Source organism: Carassius gibelio, chromosome A11 (genome assembly GCF_023724105.1).
Source record: "Carassius gibelio isolate Cgi1373 ecotype wild population from Czech Republic chromosome A11, carGib1.2-hapl.c, whole genome shotgun sequence".
In the NCBI taxonomy this organism is placed as follows: domain Eukaryota; kingdom Metazoa; phylum Chordata; class Actinopteri; order Cypriniformes; family Cyprinidae; genus Carassius; species Carassius gibelio.
This window is the reverse complement of record NC_068381.1, coordinates 25,336,016-25,352,218: the sequence shown is the minus strand read 5'-3', so window position 1 is coordinate 25,352,218 and position 16,203 is coordinate 25,336,016. Positions and strand designations below refer to the sequence as shown.

The 16,203-nt window shown below is 45.4% G+C and overlaps 20 non-coding genes across 20 annotated transcripts; all 20 read left to right on the top strand.

The window, feature by feature from the left end:
* The first annotated feature begins 285 nt into the window (after positions 1 to 285).
* Positions 286 to 373, top strand: trnay-gua (transfer RNA tyrosine (anticodon GUA)). Its single transcript is given in 2 exon segments — positions 286 to 322; positions 338 to 373. It is a non-coding gene; the product is annotated as a tRNA-Tyr (tRNA).
* A 372-nt stretch (positions 374 to 745) lies between these two features.
* Positions 746 to 818, top strand: trnar-acg (transfer RNA arginine (anticodon ACG)). Its single transcript has one exon. It is a non-coding gene; the product is annotated as a tRNA-Arg (tRNA).
* Positions 819 to 2,042: 1,224 nt separating this feature from the next.
* Positions 2,043 to 2,114, top strand: trnae-uuc (transfer RNA glutamic acid (anticodon UUC)). The gene has a single exon. It is a non-coding gene; the product is annotated as a tRNA-Glu (tRNA).
* Positions 2,115 to 2,238: 124 nt separating this feature from the next.
* On the top strand, positions 2,239 to 2,326 carry trnay-gua (transfer RNA tyrosine (anticodon GUA)). The gene is given in 2 exon segments: positions 2,239 to 2,275; positions 2,291 to 2,326. It is a non-coding gene; the product is annotated as a tRNA-Tyr (tRNA).
* A 363-nt stretch (positions 2,327 to 2,689) lies between these two features.
* On the top strand, positions 2,690 to 2,762 carry trnar-acg (transfer RNA arginine (anticodon ACG)). The gene has a single exon. It is a non-coding gene; the product is annotated as a tRNA-Arg (tRNA).
* A 1,047-nt stretch (positions 2,763 to 3,809) lies between these two features.
* On the top strand, positions 3,810 to 3,882 carry trnar-acg (transfer RNA arginine (anticodon ACG)). The gene has a single exon. It is a non-coding gene; the product is annotated as a tRNA-Arg (tRNA).
* A 1,021-nt stretch (positions 3,883 to 4,903) lies between these two features.
* trnae-uuc (transfer RNA glutamic acid (anticodon UUC)) lies at positions 4,904 to 4,975 on the top strand. Its single transcript has one exon. It is a non-coding gene; the product is annotated as a tRNA-Glu (tRNA).
* A 124-nt stretch (positions 4,976 to 5,099) lies between these two features.
* trnay-gua (transfer RNA tyrosine (anticodon GUA)) lies at positions 5,100 to 5,187 on the top strand. Its single transcript is given in 2 exon segments — positions 5,100 to 5,136; positions 5,152 to 5,187. It is a non-coding gene; the product is annotated as a tRNA-Tyr (tRNA).
* A 347-nt stretch (positions 5,188 to 5,534) lies between these two features.
* trnar-acg (transfer RNA arginine (anticodon ACG)) lies at positions 5,535 to 5,607 on the top strand. The gene has a single exon. It is a non-coding gene; the product is annotated as a tRNA-Arg (tRNA).
* Positions 5,608 to 7,098: 1,491 nt separating this feature from the next.
* trnay-gua (transfer RNA tyrosine (anticodon GUA)) lies at positions 7,099 to 7,186 on the top strand. Its single transcript is given in 2 exon segments — positions 7,099 to 7,135; positions 7,151 to 7,186. It is a non-coding gene; the product is annotated as a tRNA-Tyr (tRNA).
* Positions 7,187 to 8,863: 1,677 nt separating this feature from the next.
* trnae-uuc (transfer RNA glutamic acid (anticodon UUC)) lies at positions 8,864 to 8,935 on the top strand. Its single transcript has one exon. It is a non-coding gene; the product is annotated as a tRNA-Glu (tRNA).
* Positions 8,936 to 9,059: 124 nt separating this feature from the next.
* trnay-gua (transfer RNA tyrosine (anticodon GUA)) lies at positions 9,060 to 9,147 on the top strand. Its single transcript is given in 2 exon segments — positions 9,060 to 9,096; positions 9,112 to 9,147. It is a non-coding gene; the product is annotated as a tRNA-Tyr (tRNA).
* A 363-nt stretch (positions 9,148 to 9,510) lies between these two features.
* Positions 9,511 to 9,583, top strand: trnar-acg (transfer RNA arginine (anticodon ACG)). The gene has a single exon. It is a non-coding gene; the product is annotated as a tRNA-Arg (tRNA).
* A 967-nt stretch (positions 9,584 to 10,550) lies between these two features.
* Positions 10,551 to 10,623, top strand: trnar-acg (transfer RNA arginine (anticodon ACG)). Its single transcript has one exon. It is a non-coding gene; the product is annotated as a tRNA-Arg (tRNA).
* A 1,020-nt stretch (positions 10,624 to 11,643) lies between these two features.
* trnae-uuc (transfer RNA glutamic acid (anticodon UUC)) lies at positions 11,644 to 11,715 on the top strand. The gene has a single exon. It is a non-coding gene; the product is annotated as a tRNA-Glu (tRNA).
* Positions 11,716 to 11,839: 124 nt separating this feature from the next.
* Positions 11,840 to 11,927, top strand: trnay-gua (transfer RNA tyrosine (anticodon GUA)). The gene is given in 2 exon segments: positions 11,840 to 11,876; positions 11,892 to 11,927. It is a non-coding gene; the product is annotated as a tRNA-Tyr (tRNA).
* Positions 11,928 to 12,266: 339 nt separating this feature from the next.
* Positions 12,267 to 12,339, top strand: trnar-acg (transfer RNA arginine (anticodon ACG)). Its single transcript has one exon. It is a non-coding gene; the product is annotated as a tRNA-Arg (tRNA).
* A 1,024-nt stretch (positions 12,340 to 13,363) lies between these two features.
* trnar-acg (transfer RNA arginine (anticodon ACG)) lies at positions 13,364 to 13,436 on the top strand. Its single transcript has one exon. It is a non-coding gene; the product is annotated as a tRNA-Arg (tRNA).
* A 1,020-nt stretch (positions 13,437 to 14,456) lies between these two features.
* trnae-uuc (transfer RNA glutamic acid (anticodon UUC)) lies at positions 14,457 to 14,528 on the top strand. The gene has a single exon. It is a non-coding gene; the product is annotated as a tRNA-Glu (tRNA).
* A 124-nt stretch (positions 14,529 to 14,652) lies between these two features.
* Positions 14,653 to 14,740, top strand: trnay-gua (transfer RNA tyrosine (anticodon GUA)). Its single transcript is given in 2 exon segments — positions 14,653 to 14,689; positions 14,705 to 14,740. It is a non-coding gene; the product is annotated as a tRNA-Tyr (tRNA).
* The last annotated feature ends 1,463 nt before the right edge of the window (positions 14,741 to 16,203 follow it).

Genomic DNA, 16,203 nt, shown 5'->3' with positions numbered 1-16,203 from the left:
AGTGTCCAAATCCCATATGGTCTAGCGGTTAGGATTCCTGGTTTTCTCCCAGGCGGCCCGGGTTCAACTCCCGGTATGGGAATGCATGCTCCTTTTTGCTTCCCTCCTCAAAAATCCAGCAAATCTTCCTGCACCAGAAGTGACTTTTTGGCCAGCAGTAGAGCTACAGAACCCTGATATGTCGAGGTTCTGATCCAGCAAATCTTCCTGCACCAGAAGTGACTTTTTGGCCAGCAGTAGAGCTACAGAACCCTGATATGTCGAGGTTCTGACTAGCCCTTAGCCCCTTCGATAGCTCAGCTGGTAGAGCGGAGGACTGTAGGTTGGAGTGTTGGCCATCCTTAGGTCGCTGGTTCAACTCCGGCTCGAAGGAGGTGTTTTTTTTCATGTTCCCACCAATGTTTTGGCTTGGAGCTGGCTTTCTCACAGCTGTCAGCAGAGCTTGAATTCGCAGTCCACAATTGGAAGGCAAAAGAGCTTTCCCTGACCGGGAATCGAACCCGGGCCGCGGCGGTGAGAGCGCCGAATCCTAACCACTAGACCACCAGGGATGGACGGTGGGCTGGAGGGCTCGTGGGCTGGTGGGCAGGAGGGCTGGAGGGCTCGTGGGCTGGTGGGCTGGTGGGCTGGAGGGCTGGTAGTCTGTTCTCCTGATAACAAGGTGAGAATGAGCAGACATCAATGCTTGCCACCGTCACATCGAAAACCAACAAGTCTGTAACAATCGGGGGTCTTTACTAATGGTGGGCCAGTGGCGCAATGGATAACGCGTCTGACTACGGATCAGAAGATTCTAGGTTCGACTCCTGGCTGGCTCGCTTTGTGCTTGTTTTTCTCCGGCTTATTTTGTTGTTGTGTTTTTTTTCTCCAAAGTCCAAAAGAAAAGGCAACTCTCTAGGCATTCTTCTATTTTTTCCAAAAAAAGGCACATTCTGCACACCCATTCCGATGTCTAGGGGAGACACGGACATGCTTTGGTATTGCCATTCGTCTCACAAAATGCAGGCTGGTGGGCCAGTTGATTCTAGAAAGAACAATTTCATCGCTACTCTGTAACCGCTTTACTACTTTGAAGGGTGCAATGCCATGTGGTTTTGATGTCACAGGCTTGCCATTTTGAAGCCTTATCACTAATTGCCACCTGGACATTGAGAATAATTTGTAATCTGCATTAAACTGAACGAGCGAATAATCAGCAATTTTGCGGATTAAAAATTGGTCTCACTTTCATTATTAACCTCACAACATGTCAGTTTTGTACCTTGACAGACCGACGATAGGCAGTTTTTCCTCTAGATAACGGTTGCCATGTGTGTTTTCAGATGCATGACACAAGTATTTTCACCTGGACAAGACCTTAATTACCAGTTCGAGGTATAAATTCAGCAATCACAGGATTCTGGCCAAAAAACTGAACCATGTGTGAGTCAACAAACATGTCCCTTGAATGCATGCAACACTATATATTTCAGTAAACCGTCCCTTCGGATGATTCTTGTATTGCCAAATTATTATCACATTGTTACAGTCACACACCAAAAGCAACAGGCCACTACAAAACCCTGCGCCCACACTGGCCACATTTATGGAAAGTGGCCCACAAGCTTGTGGCCAGTTAAAGCTGGCCAGTTCCCATATGGTCTAGCAGTTAGGATTCCTGGTTTTCTCGTACGCAGCCAGGGGTTGACTCCAGTTTTTCCTCTAGATAAAGGTTGCCGTGTGTGTTTTCAAATGGATGACACGAGTATTTTCACTTGGACAAGAGCTTAATTACCAGTTTGAGGAATCAATTCTGCAATCACAGGAATCTGCCCAAATACACTGAACCCCCGGGTTGAGTGAAAAAACAGATTCCCTGAATGCATACAACACTATATAATTCAGAAAACCGTCCTTTTGGATAATTCTTGTTTTGCCAAATTATTATCACATTGTTACAGTCACAGAACTAAAGCAACAGGCCACTACAAGGTCCTGCGCCCACGCTGACCACATGTATGGAAAGTGCGCCAGAAGCCCATGGCCAGTTTAAAGTGTCCAGATCCCATATGGTCTAGCGGTTAGGATTCCTGGTTTTCACCCAGGCGGCCCGGGTTCAACTCCCGGTATGGGAATGCATGCTCCTTTTTGCTTCCCTCCTCAAAAATCCAGCAAATCTTCCTACACCAGAAGTGACTTTTTGGCCAGCAGTAGAGCTACAGAACCCTGATATGTCGAGGTTCTGACTAGCCCTTAGCCCCTTCGATAGCTCAGCTGGTAGAGCGGAGGACTGTAGGTTGGAGTGTTGGCCATCCTTAGGTCGCTGGTTCAACTCCGGCTCGAAGGAGGTGTTTTTTTCATGTTCCCACCAATGTTTTGGCTTGGAGCTGGCTTTCTCACAGCTGTCAGCAGAGCTTGAATTCGCAGTCCACAATTGGAAGGCAAAAGAGCTTTCCCTGACCGGGAATCGAACCCGGGCCGCGGCGGTGAGAACGCCGAATTCTAACCACTAGACCACCAGGGAGGGATGGTGGGCTGGAGGGCTCGTGGGCTGGAGGGCTCGTGGGCTGCTGGGCTGGTGGGCTGGAGGGCTGGAGGGCTGGTAGTCTGTTCTCCTGATAACAAGGTGAGAATGAGCAGACATCAATGCTTGCCACCGTCACATCGAAAACCAACAAGTCTGTAACAATCGGGGGTCTTTACTTTTGGTGGGCCAGTGGCGCAATGGATAACGCGTCTGACTACGGATCAGAAGATTCTAGGTTCGACTCCTGGCTGGCTCGCTCTGTGCTTGTTTTTCTCCAGCTTATTTTGTTGTTGTGTTTTTTTTCTCCAAAGTCCAAAAGAAAAGGCAACTCTCTAGGCATTCTTCTATTTTTTCCAAAAAAAGGCACATTCTGCACACCCATTCCGATGTCTAGGGGAGACACGGACATGCAGTCTCACAAAATGCAGGCTGGTGGGCCAGTTGATTCTAGAATGAACAATTTCATCGCTACTCTGTAACCGCTTTACTACTTTGAAGGGTGCAATGCCATGTGGTTTTGATGTCACAGGCTTGCCATTTTGAAGCCTTATCACTAATTGCCACCTGGACATTGAGAATAATTTGTAATCTGCATTAAACTGAACGAGCGAATAATCAGCATATTAAAAATTGGTCTCACTTTCATTATTAACCTCACAACATGTCAGTTTTGTACCTTGACAGACCGACGATAGGCAGTTTTTCCTCTAGATAACGGTTGCCATGTGTGTTTTCAGATGCATGACACAAGTATTTTCACCTGGACAAGACCTTAATTACCAGTTCGAGGTATAAATTCAGCAATCACAGGATTCTGGCCAAAAAACTGAACCATGTGTGAGTCAACAAACATGTCCCTTGAATGCATGCAACACTATATATTTCAGTAAACCGTCCCTTCGGATGATTCTTGTATTGCCAAATTATTATCACATTGTTACAGTCACACACCAAAAGCAACAGGCCACTACAAAACCCTGCGCCCACACTGGCCACATTTATGGAAAGTGGCCCACAAGCTTGTGGCCAGTTAAAGCTGGCCAGTTCCCATATGGGCTGGAGGGCTCGTGGGCTGGTGGGCAGGAGGGCTGGTGGGCTGGTGGGCTGGTGGGCTGGTGGGCTGGTGGGCTGGTGGGCTGGTGGGCTGGTGGGCTGGTGGGCTGGAGGGCTGGTGGGCTGGTGGGCTGGAGGGCTGGTAGTCTGTTCTCCTGATAACAAGGTGAGAATGAGCAGACATCAATGCTTGCCACCGTCACATCGAAAACCAACAAGTCTGTAACAATCGGGGGTCTTTACTAATGGTGGGCCAGTGGCGCAATGGATAACGCGTCTGACTACGGATCAGAAGATTCTAGGTTCGACTCCTGGCTGGCTCGCTCTGTGCTTGTTTTTCTCCGGCTTATTTTGTTGTTGTGTTTTTTTTTCTCCAAAGTCCAAAAGAAAAGGCAACTCTCTAGGCATTCTTCTATTTTTTTCAAAAAAAGGCACATTCTGCACACCCATTCCGATGTCTAGGGGAGACACGGACATGCTTTGGTATTGCCATTCGTCTCACAAAATGCAGGCTGGTGGGCCAGTTGATTCTAGAAAGAACAATTTCATCGCTACTCTGTAACCGCTTTACTACTTTGAAGGGTGCAATGCCATGTGGTTTTGATGTCACAGGCTTGCCATTTTGAAGCCTTATCACTAATTGCCACCTGGACATTGAGAATAATTTGTAATCTGCATTAAACTGAACGAGCGAATAATCAGCAATTTTGCGGATTAAAAATTGGTCTCACTTTCATTATTAACCTCACAACATGTCAGTTTTGTACCTTGACAGAAACCGTCCCTTCGGATGATTCTTGTATTGCCAAATTATTATCACATTGTTACAGTCACACACCAAAAGCAACAGGCCACTACAAAACCCTGCGCCCACACTGGCCACATTTATGGAAAGTGGCCCACAAGCTTGTGGCCAGTTAAAGCTGGCCAGTTCCCATATGGTCTAGCAGTTAGGATTCCTGGTTTTCTCGTACGCAGCCAGGGGTTGACTCCAGTTTTTCCTCTAGATAAAGGTTGCCGTGTGTGTTTTCAAATGGATGACACGAGTATTTTCACTTGGACAAGAGCTTAATTACCAGTTTGAGGAATCAATTCTGCAATCACAGGAATCTGCCCAAATACACTGAACCCCCGGGTTGAGTGAAAAAACAGATTCCCTGAATGCATACAACACTATATAATTCAGAAAACCGTCCTTTTGGATAATTCTTGTTTTGCCAAATTATTATCACATTGTTACAGTCACAGAACTAAAGCAACAGGCCACTACAAGGTCCTGCGCCCACGCTGACCACATGTATGGAAAGTGCGCCAGAAGCCCATGGCCAGTTTAAAGTGTCCAGATCCCATATGGTCTAGCGGTTAGGATTCCTGGTTTTCACCCAGGCGGCCCGGGTTCAACTCCCGGTATGGGAATGCATGCTCCTTTTTGCTTCCCTCCTCAAAAATCCAGCAAATCTTCCTGCACCAGAAGTGACTTTTTGGCCAGCAGTAGAGCTACAGAACCCTGATATGTCGAGGTTCTGACTAGCCCTTAGCCCCTTCGATAGCTCAGCTGGTAGAGCGGAGGACTGTAGGTTGGAGTGTTGGCCATCCTTAGGTCGCTGGTTCAACTCCGGCTCGAAGGAGGTGTTTTTTTCATGTTCCCACCAATGTTTTGGCTTGGAGCTGGCTTTCTCACATCTGTCAGCAGAGCTTGAATTCGCAGTCCACAATTGGAAGGCAAAAGAGCTTTCCCTGACCGGGAATCGAACCCGGGCCGCGGCGGTGAGAGCGCCGAATCCTAACCACTAGACCACCAGGGAGGGATGGTGGGCTGGAGGGCTCGTGGGCTGCTGGGCTGGTGGGCTGGAGGGCTGGAGGGCTGGTAGTCTGTTCTCCTGATAACAAGGTGAGAATGAGCAGACATCAATGCTTGCCACCGTCACATCGAAAACCAACAAGTCTGTAACAATCGGGGGTCTTTACTTTTGGTGGGCCAGTGGCGCAATGGATAACGCGTCTGACTACGGATCAGAAGATTCTAGGTTCGACTCCTGGCTGGCTCGCTCTGTGCTTGTTTTTCTCCGGCTTATTTTGTTGTTGTGTTTTTTTTCTCCAAAGTCCAAAAGAAAAGGCAACTCTCTAGGCATTCTTCTATTTTTTCCAAAAAAAGGCACATTCTGCACACCCATTCCGATGTCTAGGGGAGACACGGACATGCTTTGGTATTGCCATTCGTCTCACAAAATGCAGGCTGGTGGGCCAGTTGATTCTAGAATGAACAATTTCATCGTTACTCTGTAACCGCTTTACTACTTTGAAGGGTGCAATGCCATGTGGTTTTGATGTCACAGGCTTGCCATTTTGAAGCCTTATCACTAATTGCCACCTGGACATTGAGAATAATTTGTAATCTGCATTAAACTGAACGAGCGAATAATCAGCATATTAAAAATTGGTCTCACTTTCATTATTAACCTCACAACATGTCAGTTTTGTACCTTGACAGACCGACGATAGGCAGTTTTTCCTCTAGATAACGGTTGCCATGTGTGTTTTCAGATGCATGACACAAGTATTTTCACCTGGACAAGACCTTAATTACCAGTTCGAGGTATAAATTCAGCAATCACAGGATTCTGGCCAAAAAACTGAACCTTGTGTGAGTCAACAAACATGTCCCTTGAATGCATGCAACACTATATATTTCAGTAAACCGTCCCTTCGGATGATTCTTGTATTGCCAAATTATTATCACATTGTTACAGTCACACACCAAAAGCAACAGGCCACTACAAAACCCTGCGCCCACACTGGCCACATTTATGGAAAGTGACCCACAAGCTTGTGGCCAGTTAAAGCTGGCCAGTTCCCATATGGTCTAGCAGTTAGGATTCCTGGTTTTCTTGTACGCAGCCAGGGGTTGACTCCAGTTTTTCCTCTAGATAAAGGTTGCCGTGTGTGTTTTCAAATGGATGACACAAGTATTTTCACTTGGACAAGAGCTTAATTACCAGTTTGAGGAATCAATTCTGCAATCACAGGAATCTGCCCAAATACACTGAACCCCCGGGTTGAGTGAAAAAACAGATTCCCTGAATGCATACAACACTATATAATTCAGAAAACCGTCCTTTTGCATAATTCTTGTTTTGCCAAATTACTATCACATTGTTACAGTCACAGAACTAAAGCAACAGGCCACTACAAGGTCCTTCGCCCACACTGACCACATGTATGGAAAGTGCGCCAGAAGCCCATGGCCAGTTTAAAGTGTCCTAATCCCATATGGTCTAGCGGTTAGGATTCCTGGTTTTCTCCCAGGCGGCCCGGGTTCAACTCCCGGTATGGGAATGCATGCTCCTTTTTGCTTCCCTCCTCAAAAATCCAGCAAATCTTCCTGCACCAGAAGTGACTTTTTGGCCAGCAGTAGAGCTACAGAACCCTGATATGTCGAGGTTCTGATCCAGCAAATCTTCCTGCACCAGAAGTGACTTTTTGGCCAGCAGTAGAGCTACAGAACCCTGATATGTCGAGGTTCTGACTAGCCCTTAGCCCCTTCGATAGCTCAGCTGGTAGAGCGGAGGACTGTAGGTTGGAGTGTTGGCCATCCTTAGGTCGCTGGTTCAACTCCGGCTCGAAGGAGGTGTTTTTTTTCATGTTCCCACCAATGTTTTGGCTTGGAGCTGGCTTTCTCACAGCTGTCAGCAGAGCTTGAATTCGCAGTCCACAATTGGAAGGCAAAAGAGCTTTCCCTGACCGGGAATCGAACCCGGGCCGCGGCGGTGAGAGCGCCGAATCCTAACCACTAGACCACCAGGGATGGACGGTGGGCTGGAGGGCTCGTGGGCTGTTGGGCAGGAGGGCTGGAGGGCTCGTGGGCTGGTGGGCTGGTGGGCTGGTGGGCTGGAGGGCTGGTAGTCTGTTCTCCTGATAACAAGGTGAGAATGAGCAGACATCAATGCTTGCCACCGTCACATCGAAAACCAACAAGTCTGTAACAATCGGGGGTCTTTACTAATGGTGGGCCAGTGGCGCAATGGATAACGCGTCTGACTACGGATCAGAACATTCTAGGTTCGACTCCTGGCTGGCTCGCTCTGTGCTTGTTTTTCTCCGGCTTATTTTGTTGTTGTGTTTTTTTTCTCCAAAGTCCAAAAGAAAAGGCAACTCTCTAGGCATTCTTCTATTTTTTCCAAAAAAAGGCACATTCTGCACACCCATTCCGATGTCTAGGGGAGACACGGACATGCTTTGGTATTGCCATTCGTCTCACAAAATGCAGGCTGGTGGGCCAGTTGATTCTAGAAAGAACAATTTCATCGCTACTCTGTAACCGCTTTACTACTTTGAAGGGTGCAATGCCATGTGGTTTTGATGTCACAGGCTTGCCATTTTGAAGCCTTATCACTAATTGCCACCTGGACATTGAGAATAATTTGTAATCTGCATTAAACTGAACGAGCGAATAATCAGCAATTTTGCGGATTAAAAATTGGTCTCACTTTCATTATTAACCTCACAACATGTCAGTTTTGTACCTTGACAGACCGACGATAGGCAGTTTTTCCTCTAGATAACGGTTGCCATGTGTGTTTTCAGATGCATGACACAAGTATTTTCACCTGGACAAGACCTTAATTACCAGTTCGAGGTATAAATTCAGCAATCACAGGATTCTGGCCAAAAAACTGAACCATGTGTGAGTCAACAAACATGTCCCTTGAATGCATGCAACACTATATATTTCAGTAAACCGTCCCTTCGGATGATTCTTGTATTGCCAAATTATTATCACATTGTTACAGTCACACACCAAAAGCAACAGGCCACTACAAAACCCTGCGCCCACACTGGCCACATTTATGGAAAGTGGCCCACAAGCTTGTGGCCAGTTAAAGCTGGCCAGTTCCCATATGGTCTAGCAGTTAGGATTCCTGGTTTTCTCGTACGCAGCCAGGGGTTGACTCCAGTTTTTCCTCTAGATAAAGGTTGCCGTGTGTGTTTTCAAATGGATGACACAAGTATTTTCACTTGGACAAGAGCTTAATTACCAGTTTGAGGAATCAATTCTGCAATCACAGGAATCTGCCCAAATACACTGAACCCCCGGGTTGAGTGAAAAAACAGATTCCCTGAATGCATACAACACTATATAATTCAGAAAACCGTCCTTTTGGATAATTCTTGTTTTGCCAAATTATTATCACATTGTTACAGTCACAGAACTAAAGCAACAGGCCACTACAAGGTCCTGCGCCCACGCTGACCACATGTATGGAAAGTGCGCCAGAAGCCCATGGCCAGTTTAAAGTGTCCAGATCCCATATGGTCTAGCGGTTAGGATTCCTGGTTTTCACCCAGGCGGCCCGGGTTCAACTCCCGGTATGGGAATGCATGCTCCTTTTTGCTTCCCTCCTCAAAAATCCAGCAAATCTTCCTACACCAGAAGTGACTTTTTGGCCAGCAGTAGAGCTACAGAACCCTGATATGTCGAGGTTCTGACTAGCCCTTAGCCCCTTCGATAGCTCAGCTGGTAGAGCGGAGGACTGTAGGTTGGAGTGTTGGCCATCCTTAGGTCGCTGGTTCAACTCCGGCTCGAAGGAGGTGTTTTTTTCATGTTCCCACCAATGTTTTGGCTTGGAGCTGGCTTTCTCACAGCTGTCAGCAGAGCTTGAATTCGCAGTCCACAATTGGAAGGCAAAAGAGCTTTCCCTGACCGGGAATCGAACCCGGGCCGCGGCGGTGAGAACGCCGAATTCTAACCACTAGACCACCAGGGAGGGATGGTGGGCTGGAGGGCTCGTGGGCTGGAGGGCTCGTGGGCTGCTGGGCTGGTGGGCTGGAGGGCTGGAGGGCTGGTAGTCTGTTCTCCTGATAACAAGGTGAGAATGAGCAGACATCAATGCTTGCCACCGTCACATCGAAAACCAACAAGTCTGTAACAATCGGGGGTCTTTACTTTTGGTGGGCCAGTGGCGCAATGGATAACGCGTCTGACTACGGATCAGAAGATTCTAGGTTCGACTCCTGGCTGGCTCGCTCTGTGCTTGTTTTTCTCCAGCTTATTTTGTTGTTGTGTTTTTTTTCTCCAAAGTCCAAAAGAAAAGGCAACTCTCTAGGCATTCTTCTATTTTTTCCAAAAAAAGGCACATTCTGCACACCCATTCCGATGTCTAGGGGAGACACGGACATGCAGTCTCACAAAATGCAGGCTGGTGGGCCAGTTGATTCTAGAATGAACAATTTCATCGCTACTCTGTAACCGCTTTACTACTTTGAAGGGTGCAATGCCATGTGGTTTTGAAGTCACAGGCTTGCCATTTTGAAGCCTTATCACTAATTGCCACCTGGACATTGAGAATAATTTGTAATCTGCATTAAACTGAACGAGCGAATAATCAGCATATTAAAAATTGGTCTCACTTTCATTATTAACCTCACAACATGTCAGTTTTGTACCTTGACAGACCGACGATAGGCAGTTTTTCCTCTAGATAACGGTTGCCATGTGTGTTTTCAGATGCATGACACAAGTATTTTCACCTGGACAAGACCTTAATTACCAGTTCGAGGTATAAATTCAGCAATCACAGGATTCTGGCCAAAAAACTGAACCATGTGTGAGTCAACAAACATGTCCCTTGAATGCATGCAACACTATATATTTCAGTAAACCGTCCCTTCGGATGATTCTTGTATTGCCAAATTATTATCACATTGTTACAGTCACACACCAAAAGCAACAGGCCACTACAAAACCCTGCGCCCACACTGGCCACATTTATGGAAAGTGGCCCACAAGCTTGTGGCCAGTTAAAGCTGGCCAGTTCCCATATGGGCTGGAGGGCTCGTGGGCTGGTGGGCTGGAGGGCTCGTGGGCTGGTGGGCAGGAGGGCTGGTAGTCTGTTCTCCTGATAACAAGGTGAGAATGAGCAGACATCAATGCTTGCCACCGTCACATCGAAAACCAACAAGTCTGTAACAAACGGGGGTCTTTACTAATGGTGGGCCAGTGGCGCAATGGATAACGCGTCTGACTACGGATCAGAAGATTCTAGGTTCGACTCCTGGCTGGCTCGCTCTGTGCTTGTTTTTCTCCGGCTTATTTTGTTGTTGTGTTTTTTTTCTCCAAAGTCCAAAAGAAAAGGCAACTCTCTAGGCATTCTTCTATTTTTTTCAAAAAAAGGCACATTCTGCACACCCATTCAGATGTCTAGGGGAGACACGGACATGCTTTGGTATTGCCATTCGTCTCACAAAATGCAGGCTGGTGGGCCAGTTGATTCTAGAAAGAACAATTTCATCGCTACTCTGTAACCGCTTTACTACTTTGAAGGGTGCAATGCCATGTGGTTTTGATGTCACAGGCTTGCCATTTTGAAGCCTTATCACTAATTGCCACCTGGACATTGAGAATAATTTGTAATCTGCATTAAACTGAACGAGCGAATAATCAGCAATTTTGCGGATTAAAAATTGGTCTCACTTTCATTATTAACCTCACAACATGTCAGTTTTGTACCTTGACAGAAACCGTCCCTTCGGATGATTCTTGTATTGCCAAATTATTATCACATTGTTACAGTCACACACCAAAAGCAACAGGCCACTACAAAACCCTGCGCCCACACTGGCCACATTTATGGAAAGTGGCCCACAAGCTTGTGGCCAGTTAAAGCTGGCCAGTTCCCATATGGTCTAGCAGTTAGGATTCCTGGTTTTCTCGTACGCAGCCAGGGGTTGACTCCAGTTTTTCCTCTAGATAAAGGTTGCCGTGTGTGTTTTCAAATGGATGACACGAGTATTTTCACTTGGACAAGAGCTTAATTACCAGTTTGAGGAATCAATTCTGCAATCACAGGAATCTGCCCAAATACACTGAACCCCCGGGTTGAGTGAAAAAACAGATTCCCTGAATGCATACAACACTATATAATTCAGAAAACCGTCCTTTTGGATAATTCTTGTTTTGCCAAATTATTATCACATTGTTACAGTCACAGAACTAAAGCAACAGGCCACTACAAGGTCCTGCGCCCACGCTGACCACATGTATGGAAAGTGCGCCAGAAGCCCATGGCCAGTTTAAAGTGTCCAGATCCCATATGGTCTAGCGGTTAGGATTCCTGGTTTTCACCCAGGCGGCCCGGGTTCAACTCCCGGTATGGGAATGCATGCTCCTTTTTGCTTCCCTCCTCAAAAATCCATCAAATCTTCCTGCACCAGAAGTGACTTTTTGGCCAGCAGTAGAGCTACAGAACCCTGATATGTCGAGGTTCTGACTAGCCCTTAGCCCCTTCGATAGCTCAGCTGGTAGAGCGGAGGACTGTAGGTTGGAGTGTTGGCCATCCTTAGGTCGCTGGTTCAACTCCGGCTCGAAGGAGGTGTTTTTTTCATGTTCCCACCAATGTTTTGGCTTGGAGCTGGCTTTCTCACATCTGTCAGCAGAGCTTGAATTCGCAGTCCACAATTGGAAGGCAAAAGAGCTTTCCCTGAACGGGAATCGAACCCGGGCCGCGGCGGTGAGAGCGCCGAATCCTAACCGCTAGACCACCAGTGAGGGATGGTGGGCTGGAGGGCTCGTGGGCTGCTGGGCTGGTGGGCTGGAGGGCTGGTAGTCTGTTCTCCTGATAACAAGGTGAGAATGAGCAGACATCAATGCTTGCCACCGTCACATCGAAAACCAACAAGTCTGTAACAATCGGGGGTCTTTACTTTTGGTGGGCCAGTGGCGCAATGGATAACGCGTCTGACTACGGATCAGAAGATTCTAGGTTCGACTCCTGGCTGGCTCGCTCTGTGCTTGTTTTTCTCCGGCTTATTTTGTTGTTGTGTTTTTTTTTCTCCAAAGTCCAAAAGAAAAGGCAACTCTCTAGGCATTCTTCTATTTTTTCCAAAAAAAGGCACATTCTGCACACCCATTCCGATGTCTAGGGGAGACACGGACATGCAGTCTCACAAAATGCAGGCTGGTGGGCCAGTTGATTCTAGAATGAACAATTTCATCGCTACTCTGTAACCGCTTTACTACTTTGAAGGGTGCAATGCCATGTGGTTTTGATGTCACAGGCTTGCCATTTTGAAGCCTTATCACTAATTGCCACCTGGACATTGAGAATAATTTGTAATCTGCATTAAACTGAACGAGCGAATAATCAGCATATTAAAAATTGGTCTCACTTTCATTATTAACCTCACAACATGTCAGTTTTGTACCTTGACAGACCGACGATAGGCAGTTTTTCCTCTAGATAACGGTTGCCATGTGTGTTTTCAGATGCATGACACAAGTATTTTCACCTGGACAAGACCTTAATTACCAGTTCGAGGTATAAATTCAGCAATCACAGGATTCTGGCCAAAAAACTGAACCATGTGTGAGTCAACAAACATGTCCCTTGAATGCATGCAACACTATATATTTCAGTAAACCGTCCCTTCGGATGATTCTTGTATTGCCAAATTATTATCACATTGTTACAGTCACACACCAAAAGCAACAGGCCACTACAAAACCCTGCGCCCACACTGGCCACATTTATGGAAAGTGGCCCACAAGCTTGTGGCCAGTTAAAGCTGGCCAGTTCCCATATGGGCTGGTGGGCTCGTGGGCTGGTGGGCAGGAGGGCTGGTGGGCTGGTGGGCTGGTGGGCTGGTGGGCTGGTGGGCTGGTGGGCTGGTGGGCTGGTGGGCTGGAGGGCTGGAGGGCTGGTAGTCTGTTCTCCTGATAACAAGGTGAGAATGAGCAGACATCAATGCTTGCCACCGTCACATCGAAAACCAACAAGTCTGTAACAATCGGGGGTCTTTACTAATGGTGGGCCAGTGGCGCAATGGATAACGCGTCTGACTACGGATCAGAAGATTCTAGGTTCGACTCCTGGCTGGCTCGCTCTGTGCTTGTTTTTCTCCGGCTTATTTTGTTGTTGTGTTTTTTTTCTCCAAAGTCCAAAAGAAAAGGCAACTCTCTAGGCATTCTTCTATTTTTTTCAAAAAAAGGCACATTCTGCACACCCATTCCGATGTCTAGGGGAGACACGGACATGCTTTGGTATTGCCATTCGTCTCACAAAATGCAGGCTGGTGGGCCAGTTGATTCTAGAAAGAACAATTTCATCGCTACTCTGTAACCGCTTTACTACTTTGAAGGGTGCAATGCCATGTGGTTTTGATGTCACAGGCTTGCCATTTTGAAGCCTTATCACTAATTGCCACCTGGACATTGAGAATAATTTGTAATCTGCATTAAACTGAACGAGCGAATAATCAGCAATTTTGCGGATTAAAAATTGGTCTCACTTTCATTATTAACCTCACAACATGTCAGTTTTGTACCTTGACAGAAACCGTCCCTTCGGATGATTCTTGTATTGCCAAATTATTATCACATTGTTACAGTCACACACCAAAAGCAACAGGCCACTACAAAACCCTGCGCCCACACTGGCCACATTTATGGAAAGTGGCCCACAAGCTTGTGGCCAGTTAAAGCTGGCCAGTTCCCATATGGTCTAGCAGTTAGGATTCCTGGTTTTCTCGTACGCAGCCAGGGGTTGACTCCAGTTTTTCCTCTAGATAAAGGTTGCCGTGTGTGTTTTCAAATGGATGACACGAGTATTTTCACTTGGACAAGAGCTTAATTACCAGTTTGAGGAATCAATTCTGCAATCACAGGAATCTGCCCAAATACACTGAACCCCCGGGTTGAGTGAAAAAACAGATTCCCTGAATGCATACAACACTTTATAATTCAGAAAACCGTCCTTTTGGATAATTCTTGTTTTGCCAAATTATTATCACATTGTTACAGTCACAGAACTAAAGCAACAGGCCACTACAAGGTCCTGCGCCCACGCTGACCACATGTATGGAAAGTGCGCCAGAAGCCCATGGCCAGTTTAAAGTGTCCAGATCCCATATGGTCTAGCGGTTAGGATTCCTGGTTTTCACCCAGGCGGCCCGGGTTCAACTCCCGGTATGGGAATGCATGCTCCTTTTTGCTTCCCTCCTCAAAAATCCAGCAAATCTTCCTGCACCAGAAGTGACTTTTTGGCCAGCAGTAGAGCTACAGAACCCTGATATGTCGAGGTTCTGACTAGCCCTTAGCCCCTTCGATAGCTCAGCTGGTAGAGCGGAGGACTGTAGGTTGGAGTGTTGGCCATCCTTAGGTCGCTGGTTCAACTCCGGCTCGAAGGAGGTGTTTTTTTCATGTTCCCACCAATGTTTTGGCTTGGAGCTGGCTTTCTCACATCTGTCAGCAGAGCTTGAAATCGCAGTCCACAATTGGAAGGCAAAAGAGCTTTCCCTGACCGGGAATCGAACCCGGGCCGCGGCGGTGAGAGCGCCGAATCCTAACCATTTTTTTTTTTTTTTTTTTTTTTTTTTTTTTTTTTTTTTTAGCTTTTTTTTTTTTTTTATTAAGTTCACAAAATAATACATTATGTTTCTCCTAAATACAGAGATTCACATTCCAATTAAAAACAACAACAAAACAAAAAAACAAATAATAAAAAAAATAAAAATACATTCATACTTATAAATATTTTTCTTCTACATTATCCCATTTGTTGCATTTGTTATTTTACACTTTTTTCCAACAGATACATTTATGTCATGTTTCAAAAGAATGTTCTGTACCTGAGAAGAAAACATTTTCATAAACATCTCTGCTTTTCCCTCCAGTTTCCAATATTTGCACAATGTAAACATATAATCTTCCACCATATGCTTATACAATGTCCACACATCTATACGAACAGACCTGTTCTTAACTATATTTCTTCTTTTCCATATAGCATTTTTTGCCAAAATAATTAACAAATTGATCATGATTTTATTCTTACACTTTTCCTCCTTTCCAAACATAAATGTTTTTTGCCAATCTTGATCTTCTTTTCTTTCCCCTAGGTCATTCACTATTTCTTTTAAAACCTTAAAAAAAGATCCTAATTCCTCACACAGTAAAAACAAATGCAACAAACCCTCATCTTGTTTTTTACAAACCTTACATAATGCACTTCCGACCATATTACATTATGCCTTATAAAATAATCAAGACACTCCAAATTTGTGCTCACCAGTACTCCCCTCATATTTTTCCATATTTCCATATTTCCATATTTCTTCCTCTTTCAAGCCATTGAAGTTTCTTAACCACATATCATTTGAATTTGGTTTGAAGATAAACGATTATGGTGGCAAAATGTAAAATATGAAATAAGAAAATATTCTATAAACCATAGCAAATTGGTACAGAAAGTTAAAAAAGCAAAGGAACTGGAAATAAGGAAAAAACTCAGAAAAGAGACAAATAAAAGTGAAGTAAATATAAAACAGATAATACTTTTGGAGGAAGAGTTACGGAAAATTGAGGAAGAAAAGTGTAAAGGAGCTATGATAAGGAGTAAGGCAAAAAACACAATTGCAGGAGAAAAATGTACAAAATTTTTCTTTAATTTGGAAAAAAGTAGAGGCAAAGCAAAGTTAATAAAAGAATTAAAAAATAAAAAAGGAGAAATAGTCAAAGACATAAGTGGAATTTTAACAGAGGTGAAAGACTATTATGAGGGGCTTTTTGAAACAAAAGGAATTGACGAAAAAGCCAAAATTCAGTTATTAGAGAGTGTTACAGCTAAAGTAAGTAGAGAAGATAAAAAGGA